The following is a 24,665-nucleotide window of genomic DNA, read 5'->3' as shown; positions in this document are numbered from 1 at the left end:
TTATTAGGCTCGAGTTGAACAACAACCGAGATGGAAAATAGAAAACTTCTGTTCAATGGTTGTTCAGTTAATTTTGGAGAAATTATCCGACACACAGTAGTTTAGGAACGGCGAAGAGGGTTTAAAACAACAACAGCAGAACATTTCATCCAACACTTGTTAAACCAGCGTTGAACAGATGCGCCGGAAAACATTTATTAGCCTACTGTTCTGTATGTGTTCGACCAGTTGAATAAAATAGTCATCGAACATCTGTTAAACCGTTGCCCGACTTTTGAAATGCTCCTGTTAAACGCATGTTCAATAATAATGTTTGCAAACGTTAATTCGCGCATTAGTACATACTTATGCAGCTAATGCTGAATAGTAGCGTGGAAAAAAGTTTAATCGATATTAATTCAGCTCTTTTAGCACAAAAAAATGCAAAAAAAAATCGATTTTTTTCATTAAAATTATTATTATTAGCTTTATTAGTTTTTTGCTTGTCGAAACGTTATGGGTAAATTTTTAATTTATATTAGAAGGAAATAGCACCCTCTTAAAATCATCCTCTTTTGTTCAGTTTCTGTTGAGATACGAACTTGCGATCCATTGCTTGGCGGTCATCGATGAATGCATCTGAGCTAATCTGTAATATGACGTGTACTGTGTCTAAAGTGAATATGCTTCTAAACATTCTGGTCTATTAAATGTTGAACAGGCATTGCATAGCTGCTGGAATATTAGCTTTTTGCACACGCCTCTAAACAAAGCGTACCGGTTAATTTGACATAATCAGGCATGCCAGATCTACAGAATAGTCAGCAAATTTTGGTTTTAGTTGCGTGTGCGGATGTAAGCAACTGTCAAGCCGTGCGCCGACATTGGTATTTTCTCTCTTCAATGATGTTTACGAAAACTTTTAATGCTCATCGACTTTATTTTTAACGTTTCTGTCTAGGTTTCTGTGGATATATTGCTCCATATATACTTTTTATAAGTATTATATTATTCATTTTTATTGTTTTATTTTCTAAAAAAAGCAGCTTGAAAACAAGCAACATATTCACAACTACGAAGGTGCTGATATTTGTTTGGTTTTTGCATGAGAAAAAGAAGAAAGGAAATATTTTTGCTTTTGTCATCGTACACATTTTGACAATTGCATACGAGAGTTCGCCTAGGTGCAAACAGTCTTTGAATTCTCTTTCAACTTCGTAGTCGCGAATAACAGTTACTCAGTAATTAACGATGTAGTGTTGTGTATCAGTTAATATTGGAAAAGATTTAGAAAAAAAATTGAATCTATTCTTTTGAAATTAATCGATTCACCGATTTAATCGATTAGCCTGGATCGACTTTTCTTATGTTGTTGTAACCTACCATATACTTCTCATATTTCGACAATAAATAATGATATTTTTGTAAATTCTGAAAATTGCACATAAATTTGCTGTTGCTGTTCAGTTTAAATTTTCTGGCATCCCTGGTCATTGCGGCATTGCTATGCCGCTGTCAAGTGTCAACATCTGTCCAGTCTCAGTTTTCATTGTTTTTCCACGGTTTCAGCCTCCAATGTAATCCCGTTTTTTGTCTTTATTTACCAAGTTTTATTGAGTTACTTCGCAAAATAAACTAAGTTTTCGTGATGCAAAGTAATTGTGAATATGAAGTCAGATCAACCTTTTCGCTAATTATCTTTCATCCACAGGAAATTTCTTCTGTGTGATACCAATTCCGCCGCAATGAATTGACGGAAAATTCCTTTTCTGACACCCTAATATAGCCGAAAATTGCGTCTTCCAAACCAGAATCTAACAGAGGTAACATTCCCTGTATAATCAAAAAAAAAAAGAACATTTCAACATTTGATGAGGCAGAAGAGGAAGATGCATTCCTATCTGACAGAACAACGGTCAATGGATACCTCCGATACAGCAGTGCCACCTAAGAAAAGGTTGAAAAGGGCAGCTACATCAATTCAAGAATTTGATATCAACCGTTTGCTAGAAAACAAAGGTTTCTACCCCATTATGTCCGAATAATGCTACATTTCTATTTTTAGGTACTTTAACGATGTTAGTAACCATTGAAAAAACGTCTGCGGTTAACGTTGATACTAATTTGGTCTGCAAACCCATAGAAGAATTTGAAACAGACAACCAATTGCTACTTCTTATATGCTACCTGGTTCCAATACTGCAATTATACATCGAAGCGAAGATCTTGCATATGACCCACTATTTGACCGCGATGGACAGGTGAGTAACTATATCGTCGGTTCCGTGCAACACTGGTACAACCCAAAAATAGTTTCGAGAAAAACGCGTTTGAAAATTAACGTCGAAAATTTTTTTTTTCAATTTTCAAGAAAACTTTAAAGTTTATGATTTCCAATCCTTATCTAACACTTTTAGGTCTATTAAGCACATATTTTGAGCACGTTAAAATCTTTTTTACTAACTTTATCGAGAAATTTCGATTTGTGCAGCGAAAGCATTTCTATTCATAGCTCTGGTGATTTTGTGAATTTCGAAACAGGGTGTTGTCGGAGGCAAATTTACAGTATTTGGCATCGTTTGCCATCCAAAACTAAAAATGCAAAATTTTGAGTTGTGCCAGTGTTGCACTAAACCGACGATATGAAGACTGATGCATATAGAACGTTCCACTTTATATTATAATCACTGTATGTTTCACTAATCTGGCGGAGGGGATTCGGGAATCAATTAAAGCTGTTATAACGAGATCCAGGTAATGGAGATTCCATACGACTGATTCTTTTATAACAGTATAAATTGGTTCCCGAATCCACTCTGCCAAACTAGTAAAATATACAGTGACTAAACTTTAGATCCCTTCTTCTCATAGTGCATTTTCGAACTCGCAGATAAATTTAACGTTTATTATGAATTGCTTTCAAGGAACCGGCACGGCAATTCTTTTTAGGAGTGAGATGCGGTGAAAATCGTTTTAAATCTGTCCACGTGGTATGTGGATGGCCCCAAAAATTTACGTAGTTTTCTTTCTATACTTTTTTTTTGGCTCACAGTCTATATTTTTTCTGGAAAGACGAAATTACTTTCTACATTTTTTGCGGCAACCGTTGCAGCTCTGATTTTTTTTCTTTATTTAAGAAAATTCTGACCTTTTTTTCTCATTTCATTATGATCAGACAACCATCAATTTTTTAGCAAACTTTTTGTAGTTTTGATAAATAAAAAAAGATTTAAAAAAAACAGACTTTAAAAAAAATATTTACATATTTTTTCTTTTTTTTTGTAGAAATACGCAATGGGGTCCTAAAGTTTTAAACGGTTTTCTGATTTTTATATATCAGCTGGAAGAGTGCAACTTTCTGAGCAAAACGTGATTTTTAAAAAATGTTTATCATTTTCCTTTGATTTTTAAATGAAGGATAAAAATCTGCTCGAAATGCCTTAAATGATAGTTCTCTCATATACCGTACATGGGCGAAACGTCATCTAAGACCATTCGAGAATTTTTTTTATTCTTCATTTAAAAATCGAAGGAAAACGATAAACGTTTTTTGAAAATCACGTTTTGCTCAGGAAACGCGGCTTTTTCAAATGATATTTAAAAACCGGTATAGCTTTAGGACCCAATAAACCTATTAATTTGATCATGAAAATCAGTATATTTTAAAATAAATAGCTCACAACTATTTTTGCCTTTCTCCTAGAAAGGTATAGCAATCACTGGAAAAACCAAAGGTATAAAAGTGGTCCCAATGGCCGAATGTCATATACCACTCGACTTCTTTCGACGAACTGAGCATTTTCTGTATGTATGTATGTATGTGTGTATGTGTGTGTGTGTGTGTGTGTGTGTGTGTGTGTGTGTGTGTGTGTGTGTGTGTGTGTGTGTGTATGTATGTGCAACTTTTTTTTCTCACTCACTTTTCTTAGAGATGGCTGGACCGATTTTCATAAAATTAATTGCAAATGAAAGGTCTAGTTGCGCCATAGGTTGCTATTGAATTTCATTGTAATCGGATTTTTAGTTTAGAGGTTATGTATCAAAATGTAAAAATCACGAAACATCAATATCTCAGAAACCACACAACCGATTTTAATAAAATTGGTTTCAAATGATCGGACTGTCTCCAGAACCCTTAACTTTTGAATTTCGTAATGATTGAACATATGGTTCAAAAGTTATGTAAAGAAAAGTTATCCTGAGGTTGTTTAAACTCACTCATTTTTCTCAGAGATGGCTGAACCGATTTTCACAAAATTAGTGTCAAATGAAAGTTCTAGTTGCCCCCTAGGTTTCTATTGAATTTCATTGCAATGGGATTGTAACTTTGTCCGTTGTTCATGAAAATGTGAAATCACATAATGAAAGTTAACATATTGACTTCCTCCTAACGATCACTGGCTAATTAAAAGGTAGAAAAATGATCCAAATGGCCGAATGTCATATACTACTCGACTCAGTTAGACGAATCGAGCATTTTCTGCATATAAGCATGTATAGGTGTATATGTTTGTGTGTGGGTGTGTACGCGTGTATGTGCACCTTTTTTCGCACTCACTATTCCAAAGATGGTCTGACCGAACAGATTTCAATGAAATTAATTGCAAATGAAAGGTCTAGTTGCCCTATAAGACCCTATTGAATTTCATTGTAATCTGATTTCTAGTTTAGAGGTTATGTATCAAAGTGTAAAAATCACGAAACATCAATATCTCAGAAACCACACATCTGATTTGATTAAAATTAGTTTCAAATGAACGGGCTACCATAAAAACCCTTAACTTTTGAATTTTATGAAGATTGAACATGTGGTTCAGGAGTTATGGAAAGAAACGTGTTCTGGAGACTATTTAATCTCACTCATGTTTCTCAGAGATGGCTGGCCCTATTTTTATAAAATTAGTGTCATATGAAAGGTCTTGTTGCCCCATAAGACCCTAATGATTTTTTTTTCAAACGGATTATTACTTTGCCTGTTATGTTTAAAAATGTGAAATCCAGCTATGAAAAGAAACATATTCCAAGACAACTTACTTGGACTCACTCATATTTCTCAGAGATGGTTGACCCGATTTCCACAGAATTAGTATCAAATGAAAGGTCAACCTACCTCATAACTTCCTATTGAATTTTGCAGTAATCGGACTGTAACTTCGTCTGTAATGTATCGAAATGTGAAAATCACGAAACTTCATTATCTTAGAAACTACACAACCGATTTGAACAATATTGATATCAGATGAACGGGCTAGTTAAGGGTTAACTGATGAATTATGATTGAACACGTGGTTTCAAAGTCTGGCTGCCCCATACGTTACCTTTTCATTTGATTGTAATCAAGCTTAAGCGAGCGTTATGTTTTAATTTGTAAAACAACGAAAGTCTATTATCTCAAGTACTACACGACTTATTTGAACATAACTAGTGTCATACAAATGAGTCATCTCTCAAACTTACAAATAACAAACTTCATAACAATTTGATATGCTGTTTAAAAGTTTTAGAGAGAGCAGAAAATCAAAGACTATTCAACACTTTACCTGCTTCGATCAATATATATGGCCTCAACATGATTTAAGTGTGGTATCGTACTATCTGAACGTTCCCGGCATCGCTCGTGATTAAATTGTTCGAAATTAAGAGTCATTGCTTTTATTTCGCTATTTCTTAAGTACTAACATTACGTCAAATTTCATATTTTATACTTTAATTACAACATCAATATTTTAGAACCCAAAGAGTGGATAAACATTTATTGGATTTAAACATTCATGTAAATCTATTTTTACAAATAATAAGTTTGAATGAGAAAGGCTGAGTCTGACCGCTTGGTTGACTAATTTAGGTTTTCTTTATAAATCCAAAATGTGCTTTTTATTTTAGGCAAAAATGTATGTTTATCAAAAATAATGTGTTATGTGTTAAATGTTTTGCGAGGGTTGATAGCAAATAGTGAAACCCAAACGTATTTGTAATAAACTTCTGATCTAACTCCTAAATCTAATCCAACTTTAGAGAGAGTATGAAAAGTAAGAGAGTAAGTAAGAGAAAGAGAGAGTAAGAAAGAGAGAGAGAGAGTAAAAAAGAGAGAGCGAGTAAGAAAGAGAGAGAGTAAGAAAGAGAGAAAGAGTAAGAAAAAGAGAGAGAGAGTAAGAAAGAGAGAGAGAGAGTAAGAAAGAGAGAGAGAGTAAGAAAGAACGAGAGAAAGAAAGAGAGAGGAGGAAAGAGAGAGAGAGAAAGAAAGAAAGAGAGAGAGAGATAGCTGACGATTTTATATAATAATTACACTGGTCAACACAGGTGTGGTCTTAAGTTCAAACTAGAAAAAAAAGAAAGATTATGAATTTTTAGCCATTGCTGTGAATTTTGGTGCCCCCAGCTACCAACATTTTTTCAGAGATTTACATGAGTTTTTTTATAAACATAACATTGAAGCGACGGACCCGGTGAGTTATTACTATACGAACACTCACGTAAATAAACCCGTTTTGGTAATGGCTAGGAGCACCAAAATTGACAGGAATGGTTAAAAAGCTTTAATTTTTCTAGAGCATCTATTTCGAGCTTTAAAGCAACATTTTTTCGCTTTTGTCGACCAGTGTATCATGCTGTTTAACCTAAAAAATGTGTATTACTTTCTCAACATATCTTTTGACTTTTTAGAAAAATTTTATGATGGAAAAGATAAGTAATGTGGCAAATACGGTCAATGGGTAAAATACATGCTACGAAATTGTCAAGAGTATCAATTGGAGCTTCAACGCCAAATTGATGGAACCTTTTCTAAAAGTCAGTCACGAGGAATTCCATGAAACGTTGTGAAGCCGCTGCGCTGCTCGACAGTTCACCGGAGATCAAAGAAAACATCACTTCTGTTGCAAGTAATCAGTTTTCTATATATTCATGTATTTTATACCTTTTTTACCTGTTGATCTGTTTTAAGTTGCTGAATGTATTACCACTGATGATACGGGAAGAGAGAACGGAACAGCACAAGAAAACAGCGACACAGAAGAGGAGAGCGATCGTGTTTAATATTGAGTATCGTAGTTCTAAGTTATCTTCAGTTATTTTTTTATTCGATACCAAGCTATCTGTAATTCGTTAATCTAGATGTAATTGAAGACTAGAACCTGGGCAAAAAAGGTTCAACACCATGTATTCCTGTTGAATGTAAGAAATGGAATGTTTATGTTTTAATAAACGACTCTTTCGGGACTTTTTTTCATTGCACATTGTATATTTTTTCTTAATATTAGTTTACATTTAGCTAACTAAATGTTCGCTTAAATTATTATTACCATTAGAGCAACCTTTGGTTTACTATAAAATTACAAAATTTTTTGCTATAAAATTACAAGCAAGCATTTGCAAGCAATTTAAAAAAAACTTTTACTTATTACAGTGTACTGTAATAAACCAACCATACGACGCGTTTAGAAGGATGTTTCACAAAACTAGTGATCTAACGTTCGCGTCAAGAAGAACTGAAGAATTGCATGTAGAAAGATTTCAAACTCATGTATGCAGCACTTGAACAACACTTGCAGAATAACAGTTGCCGGGTTGCCGTTTGATACGTTCAAATAGTTTTTATTAAGCGATAACGCCACTAATGAATGGAGCCCTTTAAAGCACCGTTACGCAGCACATATATGTTAGTGTTGCTGGTAATCTTTTGCAAACGCTTAAACAACTTCTGTTAAGCTAGAGTTTCATTGTTGGATAAGTACATAAACAAAGAACACTGGCAACGTTTGTACAACAAATAATTCAACGTGTTGTTCATTCAGCACCGGTTGCTTCTACACTGCATTTGTTCGACATATGCTCTCATAACGGCTTCCAAATTGTTCCTTGGGATGGAGCGCTACTGACGCGCACGAAACAGGCAAAACTCGGTCTCGGTCTTCTAAGACAGCGGTTCTCAACCTTTTTTTTTGTCCGCGTACCCCTTGGCGAAATTTTTCATATCGATTGTATCCCCTGGCTTGGAATGTTCTTGCCGAGTGATAGAGAGTAATGGTAGATCAAATTGTGGTAGTCTAATTAAGGTTCCAAATTAAACTGTAGCTTGTTTGATTGCTACAGTCATGTTTTAGCGGCTAGATTGACCAACAAATGAAGTATTATAGAGAAAAATTGCTTTGTCCGCCATTACTGATTTTCTTTCGCGTACCCCCTGAAGGCTTTCGAGTACCCCCAGGGGTACGCGTACCCCAGGTTGAGAACCGCTGTTCTAAGAGAAGAAACACCAGCGGGAAGATCGAGATCGCAAGGCAATGGAGGAACTTTGCGAATGACACAGCGAAGTTCTACTAGAAGTTGAGCCGTTCCCGCGAGGACTACGTGCCAAGCCGACATGTGCAGAAACCTGAGCGGTAACCATCTTATGAACAAGTGTGAGGGGATTGAAAGGTGGAGGCAGTACTTCGACGAGCACCTCAACGACGATGTAGCAGAGGACGACGACGAAGTGACAGTGAATCTCGGTGTTGACGCAGATGACGACAACCTTCGTTCGGCCGGCTGAAAAACAACAAAGTAGCTCGATCAAGTAAAGAACGACCTGCGGGGCCTCTGCAGACGACATGGCTGGCGAGCTGCAGCTGTGGACGGGATTGAATGGAAACGACTTCTTAGAACAACAAAGGCCACCTCGGCCTGGAGCTGACTGGTAAGTTAAGTATGAGTTCAAAATGACGAAACGCTTTTAGAAATGGCGGAAAATGGTCTCAAATTGAGTTCAAATGTCCTAATATGATCTGAGATGGCGGAAATGCTCCTCAAGGCCACAGCATCTTAAGAATGGAAAAACTAAAAAATGAGACGAAAAATATGTCTGGAGGCCAAAAACAAAATTGGTGCCAAATTTAGTTCAGAATAGCGAAACACTTTTCTACTAGACATAACGCAAAAAAAAATCAAATTGTCTTGAAAAGAATCTCTTGGTGGTGTTTTTTCTAGTATTGAAGCCGTTTTTGTCCTTTAACGCTCAGCTCAAGTGCATCATTTCTCGTCACTAGAGAGAGCGTGTAGAAGTGTCAACACCAATTCTGCGTCTACGATTTTTTTCATAGCTCCAAGACATTTCTTCTCTTCTACATCGAAATTGCCATATTCGTAGCGTAAAACTATTCACGACACGTTCTTTCACTTAAGTACCATAAGTTTCATCAATCATTCGATTTGCCTCGGTTCGCAGATTTTGAATTTCGATAATTCAATTATGATTTTCTGATCGTAAATATCAACACAAGAATGTTCTAGATAGAAAAATATAGTAGGAGGGTGGTATCCAAGACACGACCGCATAGTTGACGTAGGACTATAATAATTTTATATTTTTATTTTGAAGCTATGTTTGATTTGAGCTCGTTTTACTTTTGTAGTTTGCTTGATTTATTTTAACCAATTAAAACTCAACATCATCCAAAAGGAAGGTATTTTGGTTCGGGCGGTAATATCAAGTATCTAGGTCGTCAGCCCATATTCATCAAGCGGCATCTTTAACGACTTGGAACTAATACTAGTTCATTGGTGGCCAGTTCTACTGTTAAGGTCGTCTTTGACCACTTAAAAAGTCAAAAAAGTCATAAAAAAAACAGTTCATTTCTGGCATGGTTCGATTTTGGCGACAAAAAATATTCTAGCGTGTTGCCAAAATCGAACGGGGTCTGTATTTTGATTATATTCTTTGTAGCACTCTATCTTAGAAGAAAAAATATTCTCTTTAACATTCACAATGGTCCAGAAACCAAATTTAGGGGAAAATTTGGGTCAGGAGCTCTATAGCAATGTTTTAGAGTAGAGCTCTAGACCCAAATTTCCCCCTAAATTTGGTTTCTGGACCATTGATGAATACCTTTCATTCTAATACAGCGAATTTTCTTCAATACGCGAAAAGGCAACCTTCTATAAAATATTTAATTGAGTACGGTTTAGTAGAAATTAAACTTCTTCCTTCTATATCTATTTGTCTTGTTAAAGTTGGCTCACTTACCGATCACAAAGCGGCAAAGATGTCACATCAATTTTTTCCTGCAGTTACAAGCTCGTTGAAAAAATAAAGATAACGAATTAAAGTTTTAGTAGAAAATGTATATTCACAGAACATTGGAAATTGACATAGAATTTTATGAACATGTACCATTCAATTCAGGTCAATTTAAACATTTTATCAGTATACAGAATCAATTAGAACAAATTTGATCAATTTCAAATTTGATCAAATACCAAAGAACAACGAAGATACCATATTTGAAGGTTATATGTCTGTTATTTTCGAAAAAAAAAAACTGGGCAAAAGTGGTGAACAGCATTAGCCTCAGCAATTAATGTTTGCATAGCGTTGTTCAATTACAAGTAAGGTTATGGAAAGTAATATTTTCTTGCAAATGCAAATTCAAAAAAATTTTCAATTGAAAAATACAAATACTAATGTCGGAACTCTAATAGCAAGATGAAATGTATTGTCATATTGGACTAAATTTATTTAGCTAGTAAAATATAATCATCAGTACAGCTCGTTTAACTACCTATTCGAAGATCTGTACGGAGCATTTTGGTTTTCTATTGTCTTTGGCGCAGCGTGTTTTGCGGCACCCGAAAAATCGAATTGAATTCTGATATTTGCTGCTATACGAAACAAAAGAAGAAGAAGAAGAAGAAGACAATTCAAACGGCAATTCGATTGTGTTCCACGCCCCACTGTGCGTCAACAGCGGCAATGTAGTTTTCACTTGGCTTGGCTGCACACAAATGAATATCGAGTTCAACTGCACTGATAGACTACGAGTGACCAGCGCTCTATTCATACAATGCTCGGTGCAGTACTGTTGCCTGTGCCAGCATGTTTTCCTTCAGGACATCAGTTTTAATAATATTAACATATTTATTAACAGCAGAACGTAATACTGTCTGATAGTGGAGGTGGTTACGAACTTTCCGAAAAAGCTTCACCTTCAAGACATCAAAATATTCTGGGTTCATGGAACATAACATTAGTAGACCTATTGGGACGGGGAGATTCTGTCAAATTTTTTTTTGCCACTGCTATACAGGATATCTCAGCAGGCAGTTGGTGTCTATTCATGAAGTCTGTGCCAGGCGTGCTCTCATATGGTTGGTACATTGTTGGTGAAAATTCGACCTTGAAACTTTTATTCAATTTTCACTGTTTAACTATAAAGTGATAATGAAAATTGAAGAACCACAAAATTGTCCATCATTTTATCAATCCAACGACATATTGATTATTGTGATCCATCATGTGGTTACATCAGTATAACCGTCTGAAGTCTTTCATTCCGGCGTTACATCATGGTTTTAGTTTTCGCGGAATGTATCTCGACATAGTGCGGTTAGACGTAGTCCTACGTCAAAAATATATGCACGAATGATGATTAAGTCGAAACAAGTTTTCCTCCACACACTAAAATCACTCATCACGGGTCTAGAACATGTGAAAAGAAGGTCAAACAAGAGACACAACACAGCATCAATGCATTTTATTGCTAGTGTTGAAAACAGCATTAGTATTCCATTAAATCGCTGCCTCACAAATTGCCCATCATTCCTTCACTAGGGCTAGGTTTCATGAAAAAATCTTACGCAAACTTTCTGAGGACAGAACGCATTCAAAAACAAAATTCCGACATGATTTTTTTTTTTTTTTTTGATGGTGCGTTTTTCCCACGACACAACCTGTGCACGATCCACAGACAACAGGCTTGGTACCGAAAATATATATACAACAAATAAATAGTGTGATTTGTCATGTCAGAGTTTTTATTTCTTTCGCTAGAATCATCAAGTTTAGAAATGACATACCCAAGCTATTTTTGCACACTTCGAGTATCATCATTGGGAAGAGCCTCGTTTTTTTTTGTTCGACTGAAACTGTATCACAAGCAAAAACTGCTTTCCCCGAAAACAGTAATGCAAAGAATTGAAGAGTTATTTGACACTGACACGCGAATCGGGTATTAGCATAATGCAATGTGAGTTGAAGGTAGAACACAGAAGCATGGGGCAATGCAATATTACTCTTACCTTAGCAAACAGCACTCAAATACGCTAGTGACCGACTATTTCTCCTCTTTTGATGCAGGTCTTTTGATTACATGTATATAATCGTTCCGGTTAGTTACTTATGCGGGACACCTGATTTCAACTGCACAAGATTAAAATAACTAAGTTCACTGGCCAATTAAAACACTATAAAAATATGATTTAAGCTCTATTCATACGTTCACGCATGGCACTATGATATCACAGTCTTCAACATTAATCCTTTCTTTCTTCACGCACGCTGCAGATTAATCTTCATATCTTTTCTGCACACCGATTCACCTTCTCCTCACTATCTAGATTCTATGCTCAAAAAATGTGCATTACGGCTGCTGGTGAGTCACGAAACCCAATTCTTTAAATACCTACATAAAGGCAATAAATGGCTAATCTCTCGTCGATCTTCCGTATACCATCTCCCTTTCACCCCGCCGCACACACAAAACATCTGCCGGGCGCGCAAACAATTTACACAGATTTTCCTTTTCACCGTTCCAATCGGAACATCACAACTTCACGGCAGAGCAATTAAAAAGAAAGAAAAACTACGCCGGTACGCTAACCTTGCACGTTTTCTTCCCAGCACAGAGCACACACCTCACAGACTCTGAGACACAGGACACAGACAGAACCGTTTCTCTGGAGTTAGCACAACCTACTGACGGGATGGTTCCGTTCCGAGTCATGTGAGAGGCCCACAGCAAAAACACAAGAGTTGCGATTGAATTGAAAGTTTATCACCGCCGCCGTCGTCGTCGTCGTCGTCGTGCTAAATAAAATGCGATTGAACCCGCGGAGCATGAAATGGAGAGAACCATGAGAGAGAGGGAGAGGGTGAGAGTAAACTGTAACTATCAAAATTATCATGCGATAGCGATCGTGCATGATGGGCCCAAGATCCAAGCAGCCCAAAAAAAAAAAATACTGAGAAATCTGCAGACCAAATAAAAATCTTACTCTCGCTCTCGCAGCTCTATCACGTCGCCGGTACATTCGCAGCCGCAGCGCACAGGCCAATTTATGAACACGTTTCCCTGGGATAGTTGCAACGGTTATTGGGAGATGTTTGTACACCCACCGTAAGGTAGCGGAGCGTATAGTGGTTCGCGTTTTAAGCTATGATTTAATCCATTTTGAAACCCATTAGATAATTAATTACTGTTTGTGTAACGAAATTAAGGACAGCTTTGGGGGATATGTGTAATGTCCACGGTCCATGCAAAAATTTTTGAATTTATATGAGCAGTTATCGGCGGTGGGGGGGGGGTCTCAAAACCGTTTAAAATCTGTCCACGAGATATGTGGATGGCCCTTTATGACTTTTATCCTCGCATTCTGATATATTAAAAAAAATAGTTCCTTAAACTTTATCTCACTTTGTCAAACTTTTCGATATTTTTGAAAATTTTTTTTATTTTGAACGGTTTTCGTCATTGACCTTTCTCAAAGATGACTAGAACAAGATACCTAACTCTTGCAGAATTCATCGGACATGATTGTCGCTGCGCGTGAGCAAAAGTCGAACTAATTTATACACTGTTAATATGATGTATACTTAACGTCAAAATCAACTGACGACAAGGCCAAGACATGACTGCTGAAAGGTGAAACAATTTTTTCAGTATCCATGGACGACTACACGGTGCTGCCATCCGAGAAATGATAATAATGTGTACGAATGTTTAGTTCTCAAACATGAAACTTTCCGGAAGATACAAGAATAATCGGCGCAACATCTAAAATTGAGCGTACCATCAGAAATTCCTGATAACCGCTATGAGCACGCTCTACAGCCAAGTTTTCCACTCTTGCCGAGGTTAATAAAGCAAGAATCGGGTGCCCCGGTGAACCTGTCCATATGCACAATGGTGCTGAAACTTGACTGCGACATATCAAACTTTAAGTTTTGGTAGAATGGGACCTGACATTAAATATAACCCCTCAATATAAACCCCCACTCCGACAGTCAATTTCACACTTTTCTTTCGTACTTTGAATGGGCAAAAAATATGACAATATCATTAATCTGCATGTTATCTTAAACGTCGAGCTGACCAAACTGCTACACCTTTTTCATATGCAATCTTGAACAGCTCAACGATTGATGACGGACTATGCACGATAAATTGGTTTTGCTCATAGTGACAATTTTATGAGAATTTAAGTCATCAAATGGCAGCACTAACCGTCGGAAATCGGTCGTATTCAAAATGTATGAAAAATATGGAAGTTAGGTATCTTGTTCTAGTTATCTTCGCCTTTCTGTAACATGTTTTTTATACTCTATATCTAATTTCGACATTTTCAGATTCAATTTTGTACTTGTTAGAATTTTCGACAGTTGTTTTTTTCAACATTTATGTTTGTTGATACGTTGCTACAATACAATCACAGTAGGTGTTGGGGTGAAACAAATAACGATGCGTTGAAGGATCGAAAACCCAAAGCAATAAAAATTCTTCTATTGGATCCGGTGAATAGACTATTTACAAACTTACAGGTATTACGAAACCTGCTGATATTGATGTTGCTTTTACGTGCATTATAACAGCGTCTTAGTGCTACCTGTCAAAATTTCATTCACGAATTAGGTTTGGGAACGTCTCGTAAAATGGTCTATCACTTACGTGTGAGGGACGCCACTTTTGCGAACGACGCATGATTAAGGTTCCAAGCAAGTATTGTTGAGAAAATTGATAAAAGCATCCCTAACATCCTCAGTTGCTATGCCAGACCAGATTAACGCTGCAATACGCAATACTACGCAGGAGAGTTTCAATTGTGGAGTTTTCCAAGTGACAGAAGCGCACGTTTTGAGTGCAATTCGGAAGCTGAAACATTCCACTTGTCCTGGGCCAGACGGGATCCCGCCATCATTGTTGAAAAACTGCTCGAACGAACTGGTGGCGCCTCTTTCTCTGCAGCAAGGATTGTTTCCTACTAGTTGGAAAAATTCATTGCTCACACCGATACACAAAAAAGAGGACAAGTGCAACATAGCTAATTACCGAGGAATTACATCATTATGTGCTTGTTCCAAAGTTTTCGAAATAGTCGTCAGAACAGTGCTGTTTTCATCGTACAAAAACTATATTTCTAGTGACCAACATGGTTTTTATCCTAAGAGATCCGTCACAACCAATCTGTCGCAGTTTTCTTCGTTGTGTTCTCGCTCCATGGACGCGGGATTGCAAGTGGATGCTGTGTACACGGACTTCAAGGCTGCGTTCGATCGTGTTAATCATGACATCCTTCTACGAAAGCTGGATAAACTGGGGCTCTCCGCTATGCTCGTGAAGTGGTTTCGTTCGTACCTGACCGGCAGAGTTGTATGTGTCAGTCTTGGGTCGTCACATTCCGAGCCATTTACAACGTCTTCTGGAGTGCCGTAAGGGAGCAACCTGGGTCCACTTTTATTCTCACTGTTTATTAACGACGTTGCTACAATTTTACCGCGAGGTACACGACTCCTTTTCGCAGACGATGTAAAAATCTTCCGGATTATAGCCTGTCTTGAAGACTGTTTGGAACTACAAAAGTTGCTTGAAGCTTTCAGTGATTGGAGCAACGGTAATCTTCTTACCCTGTGTGTAGAAAAATGTCATGTGATTACCTTCAGCAGAAAGCTTCAATCAAGTAGCTTTCCATACAGCTTGTCTGGGCAAGCTCTTCAGCGGGTAAGCCAAGTTAAAGATCTTGGCGTAATTTTGGATAGTCAGCTTACATTCCGGGCACACTACGAAGATGTCATTTCAAGAGCCAACAAGCAACTAGGATTTATTTTTGAAGTTGCCGATGGATTCCGCGATCCACTGTTCATGAAAGCTTTGAACTGCGCCCTGGTAAGATCGATGCCTGAATCAGCGGTTGTCGCTTGGTGTCCGTTCAACATGGTCTGGATTGATCGCATTGAAGCTGTTCAGAAAAAAATCGTGCGTATGGCACTAAGGCATCTTCCTTGGCATGACGCTACGAGGTTGCCCCCCTATGAGAACCGCTGCATGTTATTGGGGATTGAGACGTTGGAGAGAAGAAGATCTAACGCACAAATTATCTTTGTTGCGAAGGTCCTGAAAAACGAAATTGATTCACCTGCTATTCTCGCAGAATTGAATCTCTACGCTCCAGAAAGGAATCTGCGGAGACGTCAGCTTTTGAACTTGGAGGCAACGTATGTCGGTACGGCCAGTATGATGCGATTAGGTTTATGTCTACGAGGTTCAACGAGGTTGCAGAACTGTTCGACTTCAACGAACCCATCAACACTTTTTTACGTCGCCTGCGGATTCGCTAATTATTTATTGTTAATCGTCTCTATTTTTTTTCATCAGTTTAATTTTATTTATTAAGACAAAAATTGTCAGATGGAATTTTTTAATATAACATAACATAACATAACATCCCTAACCAGTGACTCCATATTACAGAAACATCACACCAATCACGAGGAACCTGCGACGAGGAACGAGTGCATTGGAACCCTTCTACCAGATTACCTAAAGAATGCCGTCCAATGATTATGGCACTCGAGAATTCCGAAGTGACAATCAGCGGGCATGGGCGTAGCCAGAATTTCAAATAGTGGGGGCAAGCTCTTCAAAATTTTTGAAGTAAAAAAATAGTACACTAAGGTCGGTTTTTACGCGGCTTTTTTTACGTGGATCCCGGAGTTTACGCGGTTTTTTATGCGGATTCCGGAATATACGCATTTTTTTACGCGGCACGTATCCCCCGCGTAAAAAGCGACTTTAGTGTGTTTTGAAAAATAGAAATAAATACTAGTCTTTAGTGATTGTTACACCAAGTCAACCAGTGAAAAGTTGTCCTTGACATCAGAGTGGAAAATTTTATTATTCTTTGTCCAACCTCGAATATAAATAGATGTTCTTTACTAAAAAGTCTTCAGTTCATTTAAACCTTTGTTCATATTATTTTGGCGACGAGGATCTTAAGAATCCACGAACATGGCAGAAGATAGAGTTGATCAGCAGCCGCAATCGGGAGTTCAAGATATGATTCATTAGATGGCCCAAATTTTACAGCGGATAGCGGTCCAGCAGCAGCAGCGTCAGTATCAAACCCCGGAGCAGATTTTGGAGTCCTCTCTTCGAACATCATCGAGTTTGTCTTCGACGAAGAAAACGGAGTTACGTTCGGACGTTGTTGTTTAACCGCTACCAGGACCTCTTCGAGAACGATGCAGGCCAGCTGAATGATACGGCGAAGGTACGTTTACTTCTCCGAAAGCTGGACACCCATTCGCACAGCCGCTATCTCAACTACATCCTGTCAAAGCTTCTCAAGGACGTAAAGATTGAAGACACAATCAAGATTCTCAATAAAATTTTCGGGCATCAAACATCAAACGTTTCGGAAGCGGTTCATGTGTCTTTTCACGATTGTTGTTGACCATCTGCCGATGAACACTCAGCAAGCAGAGAGCACTCAACCGCTGTTCAAATATTGTTGACCTCAGCCAGGTTTTCACCCGACGTAATGTGCTGAACGAGCGTTCAATCGTGCATGTTTCCATGGTAGAGCAAGTGCAATTTTAATTGCCTTCTCAGTCGCAGGGAAGAAAGAACGGGCTTTAGCTAGCAGGTCTATAAGATCCAACTCTTCCAAGTTCTTACGATCTGCTCTCATACTGCTTCAATGTCAATACAAAACTTCCACCTCTCCAACAAAATGGTCAACTTCATAAAAAATTACGAAATTTTCGGTTTTGCGCTTGAACTCTTCCAACGACATGCGTATTACGTTAGCAGGATGCAGCAAGGACAACGCGTAGGCAGGTGCACTATCTTCATCGAACCGTGTTTCCAGTGAGGTTACAAGAGAATCAAGGTAAGGAATTGTCACAGCTCGGTTCCAATACTCCAAGCTAGTTGATGCAGGCGGATTTGCCCGGTACTTTTGCCGCTGCAATATCCTTGGTGGATCAACTGAAAAACCTGTGCAATTCCACGCAACAAAGCGCAAGCATTTCAATTATTTTTGATCTGGCTGTTACTTTACACAGATGTTTCTATGGGCTAAAGATGCCGTTCTGTGCTATTAGAATTATTTAGAACAAAATTCTGCACCAATGTCAACCCCTTCCCCCCTCTAGCTACGCCTATGTCAGCGGGGGAAGATAACAACGACTGGTAGGTACTTTGATTCAGATGCTTCAAACCATTTCGACAAGTCGGAGTGGTTCTTGGAAAGCTCATCAAGTAGCAGTGGTACAGTCATTGCTGCGACAGAGAATCAACGAAGGTAATCGCCAAAGGAAGCATGAGATTATAGCCAAAATGCGGTCCAGATTATCCTATCGTAGTTCATGATACCCAGGTGTACTGGCGTAGCGTGGTGGGGGCGGCGGGGGCGGTCCGCCCCGGGTGTCACCCTCTGAATTATGGTAATTTACGTTCGAGGAGGTCTTTAAAGCACGAGAACACAAAAAAGAAGACGCAATCGATATCGCAGGTGATGAACCGATTGAGAATGAAAATTCAAGCACTAATAAAGATTATGACAATCCTACAAGTGAGGTGCCCATTCCTGTGCTCCCCTCGCAAAAATCTTTAAATCCACCCAGGTCACAGGAGTTTAGGCAAAGCGAAATACCGGACAGGTAAACTGAAAGATTTTTTTTTTTTTCAAGCGAAGAATCATTTTTTTAGACAATCACCGTCCTAAACCTAAAGCCAACGTACAACGGCAGGGACGAATAATCATTAGTCAATAGAGATTCACGTAAAACCTGGCCGAATATAGTAGCAAGCGTATCCATTCTGGCTCAAAAATCAAGCTGCTCATCACAGTACTTGTACATAAGAACGTGAAGTCTACCTACGACCATAAACTACTTCTTAAAAACACCGCTGCGCGACTAGAAATGTTCGCACGTCGACTCGGCAGGCGACCATCGGCTCGGAAGTCCATTTCCGGTTTCTTGATTTGACTTGGAGCAGTGATCCCGCAAGTTGTGTTGCGTTATCGTCAACAGTAGCCGAGTTCTAAGTTCGTCTTCGAGCCAGTTCCTACCTACGAAAACAATCAAAGCTGAATGTATTTATTTTTACGTGAAGCTCTGATCATTTAGATTGAAGGCTAGTTCATTTTGACGCTAGCGGCGCTCCCAGTGGTCGAATTTGCAAACTTTTGACGGCGTTTTATTGCTTACAAAATTGCTGAGTTTATTTGAAAGTACATTTCGGATAGCAATTTGGTGAAAACATTGAATGCTGACTGTTGTACTGTGCGGCGAATCCGTCTCCGGGAAGAGTACAAGTGTTATCGAGCAACCGAAGTCTAAGCAACAAACATCGGACAGAGACCGAGCGCGTAAAGAAACGCGAAGGTTATGTTTTGGTCGAAGACGAAACAACTCGATTTTTTTGGTCGATTTTAAACAAATCCTGGGAGTCAAATTTTACAAGGCACCAGCTCGCGGCAAGCTTCTTAGCAGATTCAAATTTGTTTTCGCGGATAAACTCACAAAAAAATCATGACCTGGCAAGAAATAGTGTATCAATAGTGTATCTCAAACAAATGGTTGTTTTTGTTACATAAATTTAACCGTAAAAGAATTTCAGATCGATTGATGCCAAAACCTCGATAACCTGATTATAAATGACTGAAATGAAAGCGCTCAAAACCTGACCACTTTTCCCTGGTTCTCCCTGGTTGAATTACTAGATTTTCAAATTCAGGTACCTTACTTCCATATAGACGTAGTCCTACGTCAAAAAAACGAGAACAGATTCGCATTATTCGGAAAAAATAAGGGCAAGGTCACTAACAGCGAGAAGTCAAATCGACGCAAACTGTCTTTCAAGGGTTAAGAACAGGGGCCACCCATTCTGCTCCTGAAATAATACCCAATTCTTCTAGCCGATAAAGTTCTGCTTCCAGTTTCGCCTTGTGTGCGAATGGAACTCTTTTGGATTTGCAAAACTCTGGAACTGTTTTATCCTTCAATGACGAATGCAACTTGCTATGTTTGTTTGTGTCTGTTCAATAACTGCTCCAAATGAATCTTGTTATCAGGTTCCTTCTCCGAAACATCACAAAAGTCAATTTTCAAATTCCAGCAGCTTATGGTCTGCCACCCCAATAACTGTTGTTTAGTTCCTTCGAACACGTAATTATTTCCCTTGAATACGTAGTTTTTGTATTGCAACTTCGCCATGAATGTGCCAAATTCGCTGAATCCGGATCCGTTATAGCGAACAAATTCCTCTTCTGCATCAGTGTTCAACGTTAGTGCAGAGAACATCTGATCTACAGATTCTTTGAAATAGCGTTAATTGGGCTACCAGTGTTGACTTCCAACTGAACAGGCCTTCCGTTAACACGAATACGTACGATAACGAGAGCATATCGATCTTGTTTATTCTCAGATAGCTAACCCTCGTACTTCAGTTCTGACATAACGGCTTCTTCTTGTCCTTGGATGATTCCGTTTCCTTCGTGGGACAAACCTTTGTTAAGTGTCCCTTTTTGCCACGCAACTTACATATATATAACTCTTATAGGTCCATCGCGAGCGGGCAGTGAACTCTTTGGATGCGAATCCTCCCTCTGACTCGCGGGTGTGCGATAGGGAGTGGTTGAAGCATCGAAGTATTACTGAACCATCCATTCCCGGGTTGCATTGAACAGATGGTGACGCCGGAGCTAGAACTGGGAATCGCCGGGAGGAGGATCGGTGTGCGAGCATTCTGGCTTCATCCTTTGAAAACTCTGTAATTGGAATGTATTTGATTACTCTGCTCAACAAAATTCAAGTCCTAGATTATGGCCGAGTGTTAGAGTAGATTAATCTACTTCTTAGGTCCGTGAGGCCCCTCGTGTTGTTGACCTATGGTTCCTAGACCAGAGCAGCTTATTTATATACCAGAGTAGCTTATTTGTAAATCTTCTACTAACGACGCAAGGCCTTTTTAGCGAGGTTCAGATTCACCTGGATGCAACGAAAGCTGCTCATTAGGTGTTAGATCCAATCCGAAACTATGGTTCTCGAGCTGGGCAGTCAACTCTTTGGAGTTTTCTGCGGAACCTTCCTCTCACTCGCGGATGTGCGAATGGGGAGTGGTTGAATCATCAAGGAATTACTGAACATTATCTTTCCTTGCAGGGTTACTTTAAGCAGGTGGTGACAACGAAGCTAGAGCTGGAAAATAACCGGCAAACAGCATCACTTTCGGCAGTTTGACCCAGTAGATCTTGCCGGCCGAAAGATTGAGTGGCCTTCTTTCAGGCATGCTGCGAACCTGTGCGGTTGTGCGTTGGAGAGACGCTTATAGAAAGACATATAAGCTTGAATTATAATACTAATAGTTCAAGTTCGTTTGTACGAGCACTAAAGCGATCTATTCCAGACGGATTTCATGAATTTGATTGCTCTAATTTCTTGAAGAGGTGCAATTGACGAGGAAACTAGCAACTAACACAAACCAGCAAATTCCTAGCCTGCTGCGATAACAAACTTGCTCTTGGTGAAAGACAAATTGAAAGCAATGACATTTTCTGTGTTTTTTTTTCACATCCTGCTTAGCAACACATCTCTGGTTGAATACTTTGTAGGCAGAGATGAGAGCATCATAAGCTACGTTAAATCTTTATCTCTTGAGGCTTAGTCATAAAAATGCTTAAACTAATGTACTCGAAACAACGTTGAGTTAAAGGAAAAATACCGGTGTAGGTGTAACGCTATCGCTACTAAAGCTAAAGCGTGAAGCATGATATAATTTTACAATGTACCGATTACTTCCAGTCCAGTCCAGGTTAAGCGTGGTGCGGCAGATACATAGATTCAGCTAATGTACTAATCAAAAAGGGTAAGCACAAATATTGACCATAAGCCAATAGTCACGTTACTGAGCCCGCGTGCGTATTTTTGCGGCTGATTTCATAGTTTTGTTTGCCCACTTCACACAAACATGCCACCGCTCTCGGACTCGGACTTACGACAAATTTTACCGTTTTCTGCTTATGGTAAAATAGTGTTTAAACTGTTATTCATCTTCTGTTTGTTGTTTGCTTCGTTTGTGAGCCGTTAGCCTAATTGAAAGCGGAGTGAATCCTTCAATTTTTATTTGCTTCGGAGAGTCGTGTTTTTTCTATCTTCTATGTGCAATGCAAAACGTGTCAAAGAATAGTCGTACATCTGGCAGTATATTTTTGCCCAAAAAAACAGGAACAACAATGAAAAACATACACATTTTAAAATTGAAACGATGAATCCATTTATTTCATCCGTTTATTCCCTTTCAATTGATCGCTTCGCACTTCCTCCGCCCGATTGCCGTTCTATTCGAGCAGCAGCTGGGAAGCGAAATAAACATCCCCGACTGTATAGAGAGAGAGCAGATTTGCTGAATCAAATCAATGACATTTTAGTTTTGTATACAAATATACAATCGGAGCTCGGAAATATGATACGAGCGTACGTGTGCTGTGAAGAGTGTCTGCCGTTTATTTATCTAAGCAAGCACGGACGCGGGGCGATACGAATTCAGAAAACTTCAAAGATTGTTTGATTGATCTGATTAACAATGGCTGTGAAGCCAGGCTACTGTGGTTTTGGATTGACATAATTGCCGATTGAGAATTAATGCTGAAAATTAAGTGATTTTGTCATCGACAAAGTCTCACTTCTAAATCGCGTTGTTTGCAATAGGATTCAAATGATTCAATTTTTTTCTGTTGATCATGGTGTGATCATGGTTTGCATCACTGTTTGCCGAATGAATGAGACCCGAAGTGAATCATCCAGCGAGTGCATGACTTGATATTGGCTTAAGCGCGGCCAAATGTGGGGCTGAGCTTCTCAAATAAATCGTCACCATAAAACTGTCAACCAGGATAAAAACACAGTCACAAGGTTCTCATTCGCGAACACATCCGTAAGCGCCAGCGAGCGGAAAGGCAAATTATTCGATTCATTTGCGGTTTCGTTCCATTTCTCCGGCGATTTGTGTATGCAATCTATTATTTTGGATGGCATTAAATTGAAATTAGTCGAAACGATTACAGCGAATATTGTTCTCAGAATTATGACTGGAGAACATCACGTGAATACATCAAATGCTGAAAAAATGGTTAGAAATTTCAGAAAATTTAATGATGCATCGAAGGCCTATGTCAAACAATCTTCAAAAAGGCGAAACATGATATTTAGTCAGTTTAGGTCGATTTTCAGCCTCTGGTTATCATTATGGTTCCGAAAATGCCCATTTTGGAGGTATCGAAATCTGCGTTTGAAACAAGATGCGAAATTTTTCAATAGGACAATAATTGATATCTTAAAATGAAGACAATCCGTTAAATCAGTCATTTAGATTTATCGAATTCCGTGACGCTCTTGATGCCTAGAAAATATTTTAGGTTTCGCTGGAAAGAACCATTTTTATCGTTTGTATGAATAAAAATTGTAATATCACATACAGTATTAACTCTTTAAACGATCATTTTGAAACACCTCAGCGGTGGCACATTTTAAAAAGGGTTTCGATTTTTTTTCTCATTTTTCAGTGCGTTTGTTTTGTGAGCAAATTAAATTATAAAAATGATTCTCGGTACTGCGTACCATTTAGGCTAAGATGTTTTTTGTACAAATGATATTCGGTCTCGTTATAATTATTCCGTTTAGACCTTAATAAATAAACCAAGATTTTAACTCCGCCTGTGACGGTTCTCTTTAGTTTAGTGTAGCCTGTACGAATAGACTTAAATTATTGAGAACTGGCGCAGAGGGTCCAAAGCCCCTGGAAAGGAGGATGGTTGTAACAGCTCTCAACCATGGCTGTTACGTAAAATAATGGTTAAACCCCTAAGCTAAGGCGTGACGCGACCCGTGCCGAGAGATGAATGGTGGGGGGGGGTTCAATAAATTCCCAGCCGCTAACGGAGCCTGTGGAATACCTGGCGCCCTTCCACAGTAACCTAGCCTTCTGCGTTAGGCTACCGTGACACGCAGATGACCCCTTCTTTCGTGGCAAACTCGTGGGACTAAAAACTGGAGTTTAACAAATTTTCAAAAAAGGGCCCCGGCAACCTCAACCTGTCGGAACAAATGGAGCCAACACACGCTACAGGCAGAACCGAGGAGATGGAACTGGAGATGGATTTCAACCTCGACAGCGAATCGCTGGACGGAGGACCTTCAGTTTCATCACTAATCCTCGGTTCGCCAAGCGGGAAAGAAGAGAGCCCGACGGACAGTCTTCCCGATTCGGAGACACAGCCGATTGACAAGGGGAAACCTAAGTCACCTCGTGCTGATGCCAAACGGCTCTCCCAATCGCAACGGCGGCGTCTTAAAAGACTGCTAAGCCTGGGTCACTCACGCGAGGAGGCCATAGGCATAGTTCGTCAACCAGTCGACCAAGCCGACCGCTCAGGTCAGGTCGCAACCAAGCGACAGCGGTCGACTGAGACAGCGTCGCCAAACACAAGCGCTAAGGGCCCGAGCAGCAAAAAGCCCCGGGACTTGGCTTGCGCGGAGCCCCCTGCACCGCGACAAACGTCAGGGGTAACATATAGGGAGATGCTGGAGGCCACGAGCCTGTCTATCACAACGATAGACTATCCAGCCTCCCTACTTACCCCTGAACAGTTAA

General features: G+C 39.1%; 1 protein-coding gene and 1 long non-coding RNA gene across 4 annotated transcripts in view; one reads left to right on the top strand and one right to left on the bottom strand.

Annotated features, from left to right (window-relative positions):
- Positions 1-12,782, bottom strand: part of LOC129724965 (aminopeptidase N-like) — a 78,776-nt gene extending 65,994 nt beyond the window's left edge. For 2 of the 3 annotated variants that reach the window (XM_055680285.1, XM_055680295.1), the window contains exon 1: positions 12,034-12,782. The gene's annotated coding sequence lies outside the window, so the exon portion shown is untranslated. The remainder of the gene's footprint in view (positions 1-12,033) is intronic. The other variant, XM_055680306.1, reaches the window with a different exon arrangement.
- LOC129724982 (uncharacterized) lies at positions 1,691-7,110 on the top strand. The gene is made up of 4 exons (XR_008727992.1): positions 1,691-1,802; positions 2,045-2,240; positions 6,643-6,860; positions 6,923-7,110. It is a non-coding gene; the product is annotated as an uncharacterized LOC129724982 (long non-coding RNA).
- Positions 12,783-24,665: the final 11,883 nt, after the last annotated feature.

This window comes from Wyeomyia smithii, chromosome 1 (assembly GCF_029784165.1).
Source record: "Wyeomyia smithii strain HCP4-BCI-WySm-NY-G18 chromosome 1, ASM2978416v1, whole genome shotgun sequence".
Classification (NCBI taxonomy): Eukaryota; Metazoa; Arthropoda; class Insecta; order Diptera; family Culicidae; genus Wyeomyia; species Wyeomyia smithii.
This window is presented reverse-complemented; position numbering and strand designations above follow the sequence as displayed.